Raw genomic sequence first — 12,607 nt, 5'->3', positions numbered from 1 at the left:
GGAAGAGTCTGGCTGACTGGCGGATCCTGGCAGACTGAAAGATCTGGCTGCTCCATGCTGACTGGCAGCTCTGGCGGCTCCGTGCAGACTGGCAGCTCTGGCGGCTCCTTGCAGACTGGCAGCTCTGGCGGCTCCTTGCAGACTGGCAGCTCTGGCGGCTCCTTGCAGACTGGCAGCTCTGGCGGCTCCTTGCAGACTGGCAGCTCTGGCGGCTCCTTGCAGACTGGCAGCTCTGGCGGCTCCTTGCAGACTGGCAGCTCCGTGCAGACTGGCAGCTCCGTGCAGACTGGCAGCTCCTTGCAGACTGGCAGCTCCTTGCAGACTGGCAGCTCCTTGCAGACTGGCAGCTCCTTGCAGACTGGCAGCTCCTTGCAGACTGGCAGCTCCTTGCAGACTGGCAGCTCGGGCTGCTTCATGCAGACTGACAGCTCTGGCTGCTCCATGCAGGCTGACAGCCCTGGCTGCTCCATGCAGGCTGACAGCTCTGGCTGCTCCATGCAGGCTGACAGCTCTGGCTGCTCCATGCAGGCTGACAGCTCTGGCTGCTCCATGCAGGCTGACAGCTCTGGCTGCTCCATGCAGACTGACAGCTCTGGCTGCTCCATGCAGACTGACAGCTCTGGCTGCTCCATGCAGACTGACAGCTCTGGCTGCTCCATGCAGGCTGACAGCTCTGGCTGCTCCATGCAGACTGACAGCTCTGGCTGCTCCATGCAGACTGACAGCTCTGGCTGCACTGAACAGGCGGGAGACTCCGGCAGCGCAGGAGAGGAGAAAGGCTCTGGCTGCGCTGAACAGGCGGGAGACTCCGACAGCGCAGGAGAGGAGAGAGGCTCCGGCAGCGCTGGAGAGGCGAGGCGCACTGTAGGCCTGATGCGTGGTGCTGGTACTGGTGGTACTGAACCGAGGACACGCACAGGAAGCCTGGTGCGGGGAGCTGCTACCGGAGGGCTGGGGTGTGGAGGTGGCACAGGATGGGCTAGACCGTGAAGGCGTACTGGAGATCTTGAGAGCAGTGCTGGCACAGGACGTGCAAGGCTAGGGATGTGCACAGGAGGCCTGGTGCGTGAGGCTGGAACCAACTTCACCAGCCGACTAACACGCACCTCAGGACGAGTATGGAGCGCTAACCCAGGTGCCATCAAATCCCCGACACGTTCTGTCGGGCGAATTCCATGCAAAAAGCACCAACACAGCAACTCCCTCATTTCTCTCTCCCCCAATTTCCCCATTAACTCCTTCACAGTCTCTGCCTCGCTCACCTCCAACACCGGCTCTGGTTCTGGTCTCCTCCTTGGCTCCTCACGATAAACAGGGGGAGTTGGCTCAGGTCTGAACCCTGACTCTGCCACACTCTCCCTGAGCCCCCCCCCCCAATAAATTTTTGGGGCTGACTCTCGGGCCTCCTTCCGCTACGCCTTGCTTCGCAAACTCCATCTCCTCCCAAGAAGTATAGTCCATACTGTACTCCTCTTTGGGCTGCTCCTGTTGCCTCTTCTCCTGCTGCACCTTTGGGCGGCTACACTCCCCTGGTTTAGCCCAGGGTCCTCTCCCGTCGAGGATTTCCTCCCATGTCCAGAAATCCTTATTGCGCATCTCCTCTTTGGGCTGCTCCTGCCTGTTGACACGCTGCTTGGTCCTTTTGTGGTGGGTGATTCTGTCACGGTTTTCAAGTTGTGAAGGAGAGTCGGACCAAAATGCAGCATGTCTATTGCGATCCATGTTTAATGAAGAAACACACTAAACACAAACACTACCAAAACAATAAACGTAACGAAAACCGAAACAGCCTATACTTGTGTAACCTAACACAGAACAAGGCCATCAGGACACTAAGGACAATCACCCACGACAAACTCAAAGAATATGGCTGCCTAAATATGGTTCCCAATCAGAGACAACAATAAACACCTGCCTCTGATTGAGAACCACTCCAGACAGCCATAGACTTTGCTAGATCACCCCACTAGCTACAATCCCAATACATACACACCAAAACCCCAAGACAAAACACACCACAATACAAAAAACCCCATGCCACACCCTGGCCTGACCCAATACATGAAGATAAACACAAAATACTTTGACCAGGGCGTGACACATAAAGATATAAAACTGTCTTTTTTTGTGAAGAATCAACAACAAGTGGGACACAATCATGAAGTGGAACGACATTTATTGGATATTTCAAACTTTTTTAACAAATCAAAAACTGAAAAATTGGGCGTGCAAAATTATTCAGCCCCTTTACTTTCAGTGCAACAAACTCTCTCCAGAAGTTTAGTGAGGATCTCTGAATGATCCAATGTTGACCTAAATGACTAATGATGATAAATACAATCCACCTGTGTGTAATCAAGTCTCCGTATAAATGCACCTGCACTGTGATAGTCTCAGAGGTCCGTTAAAAGCGCAGAGAGCATCATGAAGAACAAGGAACACACCAGGCAGGTCCGAGATACTGTTGTGAAGAAGTTTAAAGCCGGATTTGGATACAAAAATATTTCCCAAGCTTTAAACATCCCAAGGAGCACTGTGCAAGCGATAATATTGAAATGGAAGGAGTATCAGACCACTGCAAATCTACCAAGACCTGGCCGTTCCTCTAAACTTTCAGCTCATACAAGGCGAAGACTGATCAGAGATGCAGCCAAGAGGCCCATGATCACTCTGGATGAACTGCAGAGATCTACAGCTGAGGTGGGAGACTCTGTCCATAGGACAACAATCAGTCGTATATTGCACAAATCTGGCCTTTATGGAAGAGTGGCAAGAAGAAAGCCATTTCTTAAAGATATCCATAAAAAGTGTTGTTTAATGTTTGCCACAAGCCACCTGGGAGACACACCAAACATGTGGAAGAAGGTGCTCTGGTCAGATGAAACCAAAATTGAACATTTTGGCAACAATGCAAAACGTTATGTTTGGGGTAAAAGCAACACACCATCCCCACTGTCAAACATGGTGGTGGCAGCATCATGGTTTGGGCCTGCTTTTCTTCAGCAGGGACAGGGAAGATGGTTAAAATTGATGGGAAGATGGATGGAGCCAAATACAGGACCATTCTGGAAGAAAACCTGATGGAGTCTGCAAAAGACCTGAGACTGGGACGGAGATTTGTCTTCCAACAAGACAATGATCCAAAACATAAAGCAAAATCTACAATGGAATGGTTCAAAAATAAACATATCCAGGTGTTAGAATGGAATCTGTGGAAAGAACTGAAAACTGCTGTTCACAAATGCTCTCCATCCAACCTCACTGAGCTCGAGCTGTTTTGCAAGGAGGAATGGAAAAAAATTCAGTCTCTCGATGTGCAAAACTGATAGAGACATACCCCAAGCGACTTACAGCTGTAATCGCAGCAAAAGGTGGCACTACAAAGTATTAACTTAAGGGGGCTGAATAATTTTGCACGCCCAATTTTTCAGTTTTTAATTTGTTAAAAAAGTTTGAAAAATCCAATAAATGTCGTTCCACTTCATGATTGTGTCCCACTTGTTGTTGATTCTTCACAAAAAAATACAGTTTTATATCTTTATGTTTGAAGCCTGAAATGTGGCAAAAGGTCACACATTTCAAGGGGGCCGAATACTTTCGCAAGGCACTGTAATATTGATAATTTGATAGTATGGGGGCATTGCAAAACAAAATTATTTTAATTTCTATGAACAATACAACATGCAAAACCTTACATCATCTGTCTGCGACAGTTGAAGTTGAGTACTGGCACAGGTGGGTTTTGACTACATGGGATGCAGCTAATGTCAGAAGTGTCTTTTCGTAGCAGGTTAGCATCGTTAGGTTAATTAAGGTTCAGAAAAGCTAAAATACAAAAATTCTCCCGGACATGCCTCGGACAGGCAACTTTTGATGTCACTTTGACTTAGCTGCATCCCTTCTAACCATGACCACACAGGTGACACATTTCCATAGCATGGCTATTAGCCATACATCTATTGTTGCGAAATATATCTATATGGGGTCATGTAAATTAGTTAATTATAGGGTGTCAGATAAAATCTTCCTATTGTAGCTACGTAAGAAAGGTGTTCACCGTAGCTGGTGCTAGCGCTTTTTATTCAGTAACGTTACTTGTTAGCATTATCAAATAGACCATGGAAGATTATCAATTGGACAGAAGTCTGTCATCTCAACTCCTCCGTCCTCCTCCGTGACTCAGAAACCACTAAGTGGTTGAGGGATTGAGGAGAATGTCAATTCGTTAGTAGGCGAAGAAAGAAGTATACTCCCCTCCTCGATTACCTACTTTGACAGAGGATGCACAAGGGTAACCTCACACGGAAGTGTTTTAAAATCCACCACACCCCCTTTGAATCAGCTGTTTTCTCTAAAGAGAAAAGCATGCACACAGTTAAATACAATATGCTACTTACCCTTTTATCTATAAAATGTCTTGCACAACTAGCACAACATTTGTTTTTATCAATTTACACATTTATTCTGAGATTCCACCCCTCAGGGATTCTTAAAAGACAAGACAATCTCAACTATTGTTTCACAAATATTTTGAAGTACATACATTTTTTCTTCAGAAAATGCAACTAACTCGTTAGCATTTTGGCATGTTTTTCTAGATTCAGAACATAAAACAACATTTATAAAATAAACATCCTGCACAGCAATTACTTCAATAATTTAACCATATGTTGCAGAAGATTGATTAAAATATATTTTCTGAATATTAACACAAAAAAAATATTTTATGGGGGTTAGCATCAGTGACAGAGATGACAACAGATAGGCCTACTCAAAAACAGACATATTTTAGCCTCTAAAAATACTGGTCCAATACAAACATTTGTAAAATATAGAGAATTATTCATTTGAAAATCCCCAAGAAAAACATAACCATTCAATCTAATCGGACGGAGTTGACGTTAGACAAAAATCTGACGAAGTTTATGTTTTATGGTGTTGCCACATTATTCATCCTCATTCAAGTGGTATACACAGTAGCAATTTTGTTTTTCCTCAGTTGCATTCAGACTTTAAAACCTAATTAAAATAAACATATTTGACAATTCATATTATGTCTTAATCTATCAGGGAGATGGAGTTTACAGTTTATGGTTGTGACCATGGTGATATATTGTTTGTATAAATCTATCAAAAGTAAAGGACTTTACAGACCATGAAGAAGAGGTCCTTATGGTATAGCTGGCCAAATCTCCGGACAATTTTTTTAGGAATCACAGTTTTAATATAAATATCCTTTAAAGTCAGAGGGTTATTGCAACAAACTACATAAGATCCTTTTTCAGTTACTATAAATATTGCCCGTTTTTAGAATTTAAAACACTTTTTTGGAGAGTTTGAAATTAGGATCCTTTGCTCTAGTCTGTAATTACTCTAGCGAGTAATATACTCGGAGGCGGCGGGTGGGGTTCGTGCCTCCTAAGTCGGACTAAAAGACCGCTCTGAGAGCCTCTCCTTCGCCGGCGTTGTTTTGCGTCGGCCACTGGAATCAGTTTAATTGCCCTGGGTGGTACGGACAAAGGATCTGCTTTGGGGAAGTCGTATTCCTGGTCGTAATGCTGGTAGTGCTGGTGAGTTACCGCCTCTCTGATATCCAATAGTTCTTCCCGGCTGTATGTAATAACACATAACATTTTCTGAGCTAACAATGTAAGAAATAATACATAAAAAAAAACTAAATACTGCAAAGTTTCATAAGAACTAGAAGCGAGGCAGCTCTCTCTGTTGACGTCATCTTTTCAATTATTTAAAATTCTAGCTGCATTATCTATGCTACAGAACGTTGAGGTCTCCTTGCCACCTGATGACAGCATCAGCTGTATGGCTTTCATTCCGCCCACCATGCCAGGAAACTTCCACATTCAAGGATCCTGGGCCAATGACGTGAGTGATTGTCACTATAAGTTGAATCAGGTTGGAAGTAGTCCTGGTTTGGAACAACAGTATGCACAGCTCTCCAGGACCATGGTTGGTGACCGCTGTCTTAATTGCTCTCTGTGTGCACTAACCAAAGGTCCAGTGCTGGGAGGTGCAGGACAATGTGCCGACCATCCCTAACACCCTGACTACACCGCTCGTGTCGCGTGCGCGAGCGTTGCAAAATAAATTTAGGAATATATTTTATTCAATCATTGCACCCACATTGCCCGCGCACGCCAACGAGCGTCTGCGTTGCCGAAGGCTAGGAAGTGCAAGCTAACTAGCTAAATTGCCATACATGTTTAATGCTTTTCGACCTGTCCCCAAATTAATGTAATTGGTTCAGAGTTTGTTTTGATATTTTAACCTGCATGTCGTGATCGCATTTGGTGTAGCGGGACAAAATAAATGTATGCACGATTGTGCACGATGGCGCCCGCAAGCAGCCGGTTTGGGTTCCGTGGCCCAGCAGATGCACACTGGTCATGTACTGGACATTTGCTGGAGTGATGTAAGCCTGGCATAACACACTAGAACTGCAAGCACAGAGAATTATGAACATACTATTGTTCACACAGCCACTGCCTTATAACTACAATACATTTAAGATGCTGAATGAGCAATGAGAAACAATGCTATGTCGGTGTCTTGGAAATGGGAAAAATAAATACCTGGATTACAGGGTCTGATTATACACTTTTCTGTTTAAACAGGATAGAAACAAAGTATTGTTGGCTTCCTGTGACAAGACAGCTAAGATGTGGGACCTGAACAGAAACCAGGTTGAACAGGTAACAACCTCCTCTCTCTTTTCAACCATGTTGCCCTAACAGACTAATAACATAAGGATGATGATAAAATGATCTTGATGAAAACCCACGTTTACCCCCTAGCACGATGGCACTGGATAAAAACTACTGACTACAGCTGTATTATGACGGGCAGCTGGGACAAAACACTGAAGATTGTCATTCTAAACATTTGAGATTCGTCATCTCTCAGAATGTTATAAAGTGCACTTTCGAAGTCATTGGTTCTAATTACAAAAGGAGGATGTTAGATGTGATGATCTTCTTCCCTCATCTCTTGTCCCCCCCTCAGTTCTAGGACACATGCTCCCCCAATCCCATAATGTCTCTGCAGATGCCAGAGAGAAGCTAGTGTGCATGTGTGGTGTACCCCATAGCAGTGCTGGCCATAGCAGAGAGAGGCCTTCCCTTTCCTTTTCTCTTAATCACGTATTGTTTCTCTCTCTCTCTGTATACTGTTCATCTTAACATCATCCTGAGCATTTGCAGCATCGGTTCTTCATGAATGACCTCTGAATGCCCTTGTTGAACATTCTCTACAACATTGCTGTGTGGAAATATTTAAGGCCAAGCGGGCTTTACACAGGCTTTGCACTGGGGGTCGCATGGCTATCCACTACATTAACCCCCCAAACCTGTGTGGCCACATAGAAGACTCAAGTTTTGGAATTCAAAGTCCCAGTAAGATTATTGAATTGTGATGTACCTGTTTATGGGTTTTTTGTTGCAAATCCAAGGACAACTTTATCTTTAAGTGTCACAGGTCCAATGGCACCAACACTGCTAACCTACGACCCTGTTACTGGAGAGCTACCCTCCTGTAGGTTTTCACTCCAACCCCATTTGTAACTGACCTGATTCAGTTTATCAACCAGGTAATTATTAGAATCAGGTGTGCTAGATTACGGTTGGACCGAAAACCTACAGGACGGTAGCTCTCCAGGAACAGGGTTGGTGAGACCTGCTGCATACACTGTATGTTGCCTTGTCTTTATTCAGTAATGCAATGGTGCCTTTCTTTACATGAGTAGTTGTCAATTAGTCTCAAACTAAACAACGTAGCATTGATCTCTCTCCCTACCATATTTTCTATATCTTTCTCTCTCTTAACTCCCCCCCTCTCTCTTGCTCTCCCTCCATTTATCCCCCTCTACCTCACTCTCTCAGGTGAATGCTATCTCCTTCCACCCTGTCCACGGTACAATGTCCACTGTGGGACCTGACAGACGCTTAATCTTCTGGTACAAAGATGCCCGCACCAAGTTAAAGACCTCAGAGCAGCTGGACATTCCAATCACCACTTGCTGCTTCCACAACAACGGCAACATATTCGCCTACGCCTCCAGCTTCGATTGGTCAAAGGTGAGATTAATGATTTCACTAAATTAATAAATCTACTTCATGTCTATTGTATTGTCTTATACCCGTTTGTGTTAGCACTCTAATGCAGTCAGTTGCTAACTCATGTCATCTCTGAACACCCAGGAGCATGAATACTACAATCCCCAGAAAAATACAAAATACATTTTCCTGCCGAATGCTGCTGAGGAACAAGATATGGTGAGAAAGGGACAGTTGTTGTCTGTAACCTCAGAGACAATGTCGCCTGATGGGGCTGCCCCCCTTCCTCAGTGCTGTTGTGACACTCGCTGGGACCTTCATCACTATCCCATGGTTGTTCGAATGCAGGGAGGCAGGCTGTCACTAGTTTTGCTCTGTTAAAAGTAGTGTGATAGATTTTTTCAGTGCTGCTGCGTAGTGCTAAGTTTGAGGTTGCAGGTGTACTGACTTGAAGTCAGGCTGTCAGTTTTGGTTTAACCTATGCTGTGCATATAGGCTCCCGTAGCCCATGAAGGGTCAGTGATTTCCTGGAATGGAGAAGACTCGATTTGATAACTGAATTTTTAGGAAAAATAAGGATTTTCAGTGCCTTTCTAAACACCTGGACCTATGCCTTGGCGTGGTGTTGCATACTGAGCATGGACCAATCAGAGGAGACTACTCGCCCAGTATTGATGACAGCTGTGTGACTATTTTTTTTATTTCACCTTAATTTCACCTTTATTTAACCAGGTAGGCCAGTTGAGAACAAGTTCTCATTTACAACTGCGATCTGGCCAAGATAAAGCAAAGCAGTGTGACACAAACAACAACACAGAGTTACACATGGAATAAACAAACATACAGTCAATAACACAATAGAACAAAAAGTCTATATACAGTGTGTGCAAATGGCATGAGGAGGTAAGGCAATAAATAGGCCATAGTAGCGAAGTAATTACAATTTAGCAAATTAACACTGGAGTGATAGATGTGCAGATGATGATGTGCAAGTAGAAATACTGGTGTGCAAAAGAGAAAAAAAATTACATTTAAAAAAAAAACTATATGGGGATGAGGTAGGTAGATTGGATGGGCTATTTACACATGGGCTGTGTACAGCTACAGCGATCATTAAGTTGCTCAGATAGCTGATGCTTAAAGTTAGTGAGGGAGATATAAGTCTCCAACTTCAGCGATTTTTGCAATTCTTTCCAGTCATTGGCAGCAGAGAACTGGAAGGAAAGGCAGCCAAAAGTGGTGTTGGCTTTGGGGATGACCAGTGAGATATACCTGCTGGAACGCGTGCTACGGGTGGATGTTGTTATGGTGACCAGTGAGCTGAGATAAGGCAGAGCTTTACCAAGCAATAACTTATAGATGACCTGGAACCAGTGGGTCTGGTGACGAATATGTAGCGAGGGCCAGCCGATGAGACCATACAGGTCGCAGTGGTGGGTGGGATATGGGGCTTTGGTGACAAAATGGATGGCACTGTGATAGACTGAATCCAGATTGCTGAGTAGATTGTTGGAGGCTATTTTGTAAATGATATCGTCGAGGATCGGTAGGATGGTCAGTTTTACGAGGGTATCTTTGATCTAGTGATGGAGATTTTGTTGTGAAATAGGAAGCAGATTCTAGATTTAATTTTGGATTGGAGACGTTTAAAAACCTCTTTGAGCTAGGTGGGGCGCTAGTGCCCCACCTCGACAACATCCGGTGAAATAGCAGAGCACGAAATTGAGTCTGGAATGAGAGTTTACAGTCTAACCAGACATCTAGTTATTTGTAGTTGTCCACATATTCTAAGTCAGAACCGTCCAGAGTAGTGATGCTAGTCAGCGGGTGGGTGCGGGCAGCGATCGGTTGAAAAGCATGCATTTAGTTTTACTAGCGTTTAAGAGCAGTTGGAGGCCACGGAAAGAGTGTTGTATGGCACTGAAAATCGTTTGGAGGTTTGTTAACACAGTGTCCAAAGAAGGGCCAGATGTATACAGAATGGTGTCGTCTGCATAGAGGTTGATCAGGAAATCACCAGCAGCAAGAGCGACATCGTTGATACATAGAGAAAAAATAGTCGGCCCAAGAATTTAACCCTCTGGCACCCCCATAGAGACTGCCAGAAGTCCAGACAACACGCCCTCCAATTTGAAACACTGAAATCTATCTGAGAATTAGTTGGTGAACCAAGCGAGGCAGTCATTTGAGAAACCAAGGCTGTTGAGTCTGCCAGTAAGAATACGGTGATTGACAATGTCGAAAACCTTGGCCAGGTCGATGAAGACGGTTGCACAGTACTGTCTTTTATCAATAGCGGTTATGATATCGTTTAGTACCTTGAGCGTGGCTGAGGTACACCCGTGACCAGCTCTCTGTATACTCTGTATACTCGTCGCAAGACCCACTGGTTGATGCTTATTTATAAATCCCTCTTAGGCCTCACTCCCCCCTATCTGAGATATTTACTGCAGCCCTCATTCTCCACATACAACACCCGTTCTGCCAGTCACATTCTGTTAAAGGTCCGCAAAGCACACACATCCCTAGGTCGCTCCTCTTTTCAGTTTGCTGCAGCTAGCGACTGGAACGAGCTGCAACAAACACTCAAACTGACAGTTTTATCTCAGTTTTATCAGTTTGACCTTTGTGCTGATGACTTTGCCCAATAATGTACCATGTTTTTGTGTTGCTACCATGTTGTTGTCATGTTGTGTTGCTACCATGCTGTGCTGTCCTGTTTTGCTGTTATTTTGTTGTCTTAGGTTTCTCTTTATGTAGTGTTGTGTCTCTCTTGTTGTGATGTGTGTTTTGTCCGATATTTATATTGTATTTTTAATTTAATATTTTAAAATCCCAGGCCCTTGTCCACGCAGGAGGCCTTTTGCCTTTTTGTAGACCGTCATTGTAAATAAGAATTTGTTCTTAACTGACTTGCCTAGTTAAATAAAAGTTCAATAAAAATACATAAATGATCAAATAAAAAGTGGAACCAACATGACCATGATGCTCTTTTATGTCTGTGCTTTAATCCAAGTGGCCACTAGGTGGAGTGTTCTGCCTTTTTGCCTGTGGTGATCCAGACAGAGACAAAGAAAGGTTTGGAGGTCAGTTGAGGATCAAATTAGTGGTTTGATTCATCAGGTGAGTGCTTTGAGTGGTAAAGGAGCCTGGGATTGAGGATTTATCAGTTGGATATGAATGAGGGGTGGTGGAGAGCTACAAAGGCCATGTGTGAAAAATGGATTGGTCATGGTGACGGTGTGAATGAAATGCATTTTATTGTGGTCATTAGAGTGTCACCTCACTGCCAGCCAGGGCCTAGGTACTTAGCAGATGTGCGCCAATGCACCGAGGTTGCGAAGTTACAGTGTTACTGTCCACTGGCTCCTCACAAACTGTTGTGTGCTTGCATCAAAAAGGCTTTGGTTTTAAAACAAACCAATGTTTTCATCCACACAGGCCACAATCCATCATTTGGAACTCGTAGGCATAAGAATATGTACTGATGTATGTAATGGTGTTACTGATTGATACTACTGAATGTAAATGTAACATAAAAATGGAGATGTAACATGTTTGGATGTAGGCCTAGAGTAATGGGTCTCTTTCTCTCCGTGTGGTGTCAAGTTGGAGCTTATTTGGTTCTGTTGTTCTTATTTTTAGTTCAGACCTTGAGCTGTCTATTGATGTTCTGTATTATGTCATGTTCTATGTTTTGTGTGGACTGTTGAACCCAGGAAGAGTAGCTGCTGTGTCAGCAACAGCTAATTGGGATCCTAATAAAACACAACAACAAAAATACTAGAACCCAACATTTCATTACCCTCTCCACGCCATCTTTTCATAAATCCATGTGATTTTCATTGTGTCATTCATAGGAGTCAATAGGCTGTACCATGCTCCTGTAGTAATTAGAGGTGCTATAAATATACTGGCAAAGTCATGTTTTATTCAGGGGTAAAGGTGGTGACCCACACTCAGTCCAATTATACTTGCCCTGGCATGTTCTCCGGACCCTAGTCAGCCCTAACTGATGTTTGTTCCTCTGTACAATCAAACAATCAATTATATCATAATGGAGTCAGGATTCTCTCATTGGTACAGCTGTAGAACCTTTTGAGGATCTGAGGACCCATGACAAATCTTTTTAGTCTCCTGAGGGGGAACAGGTTTTGTTGTGCCCTCTTCACAACTGTCTTGGTGTTGCTTGAACCATGTTAGTTTGTTGGACACCAAGGAACTTGAAGCTCTCAACCTTCTCCACTACCGTCCCGTCGATAAGAATGGTGGTGTGCTCGGTCCTCCTTTTTCTGTTGTCCAGAATCATCTCCTTTGTCTTCGTCTTGTTGTCCTGGCACCACACAGCCAGGTCTCTGACCTCCCTATAGGCTGTCTTGTCATTGTCGTGATCAGGCCTACCACTGTTGTTTCATTGGAAAACTTAATGATGGTGTTGGAGTGGTGCCTGGCCATGCAGTTCTGAGTGAACAGGGAGTACAGGAGGGGACTCTGCACGCACCCCTGTTGAGGATCAGCAACAGTTCTCAATTACGTAG

The 12,607-nt window shown here is 44.3% G+C and overlaps 1 protein-coding gene and 1 pseudogene across 1 annotated transcript in view; one reads left to right on the top strand and one right to left on the bottom strand.

Moving 5' to 3' along the window:
- LOC110494536 (bone morphogenetic protein 7) overlaps positions 1–12,607 on the bottom strand; it is an 82,556-nt gene that overhangs the window by 32,444 nt on the left and 37,505 nt on the right. The gene's annotated exons all lie outside the window — the stretch shown is intronic.
- On the top strand, positions 5,770–11,797 carry LOC110493249 (mRNA export factor-like; annotated as a pseudogene).

Source organism: Oncorhynchus mykiss, chromosome 17 (genome assembly GCF_057628025.1).
Source record: "Oncorhynchus mykiss isolate SJ-2025 chromosome 17, ASM5762802v1, whole genome shotgun sequence".
NCBI classification, from domain to species: Eukaryota; Metazoa; Chordata; class Actinopteri; order Salmoniformes; family Salmonidae; genus Oncorhynchus; species Oncorhynchus mykiss.
The sequence above is the reverse complement of the archived record's forward strand: the minus strand, read 5'-3'. Positions and strand labels throughout refer to the sequence as shown.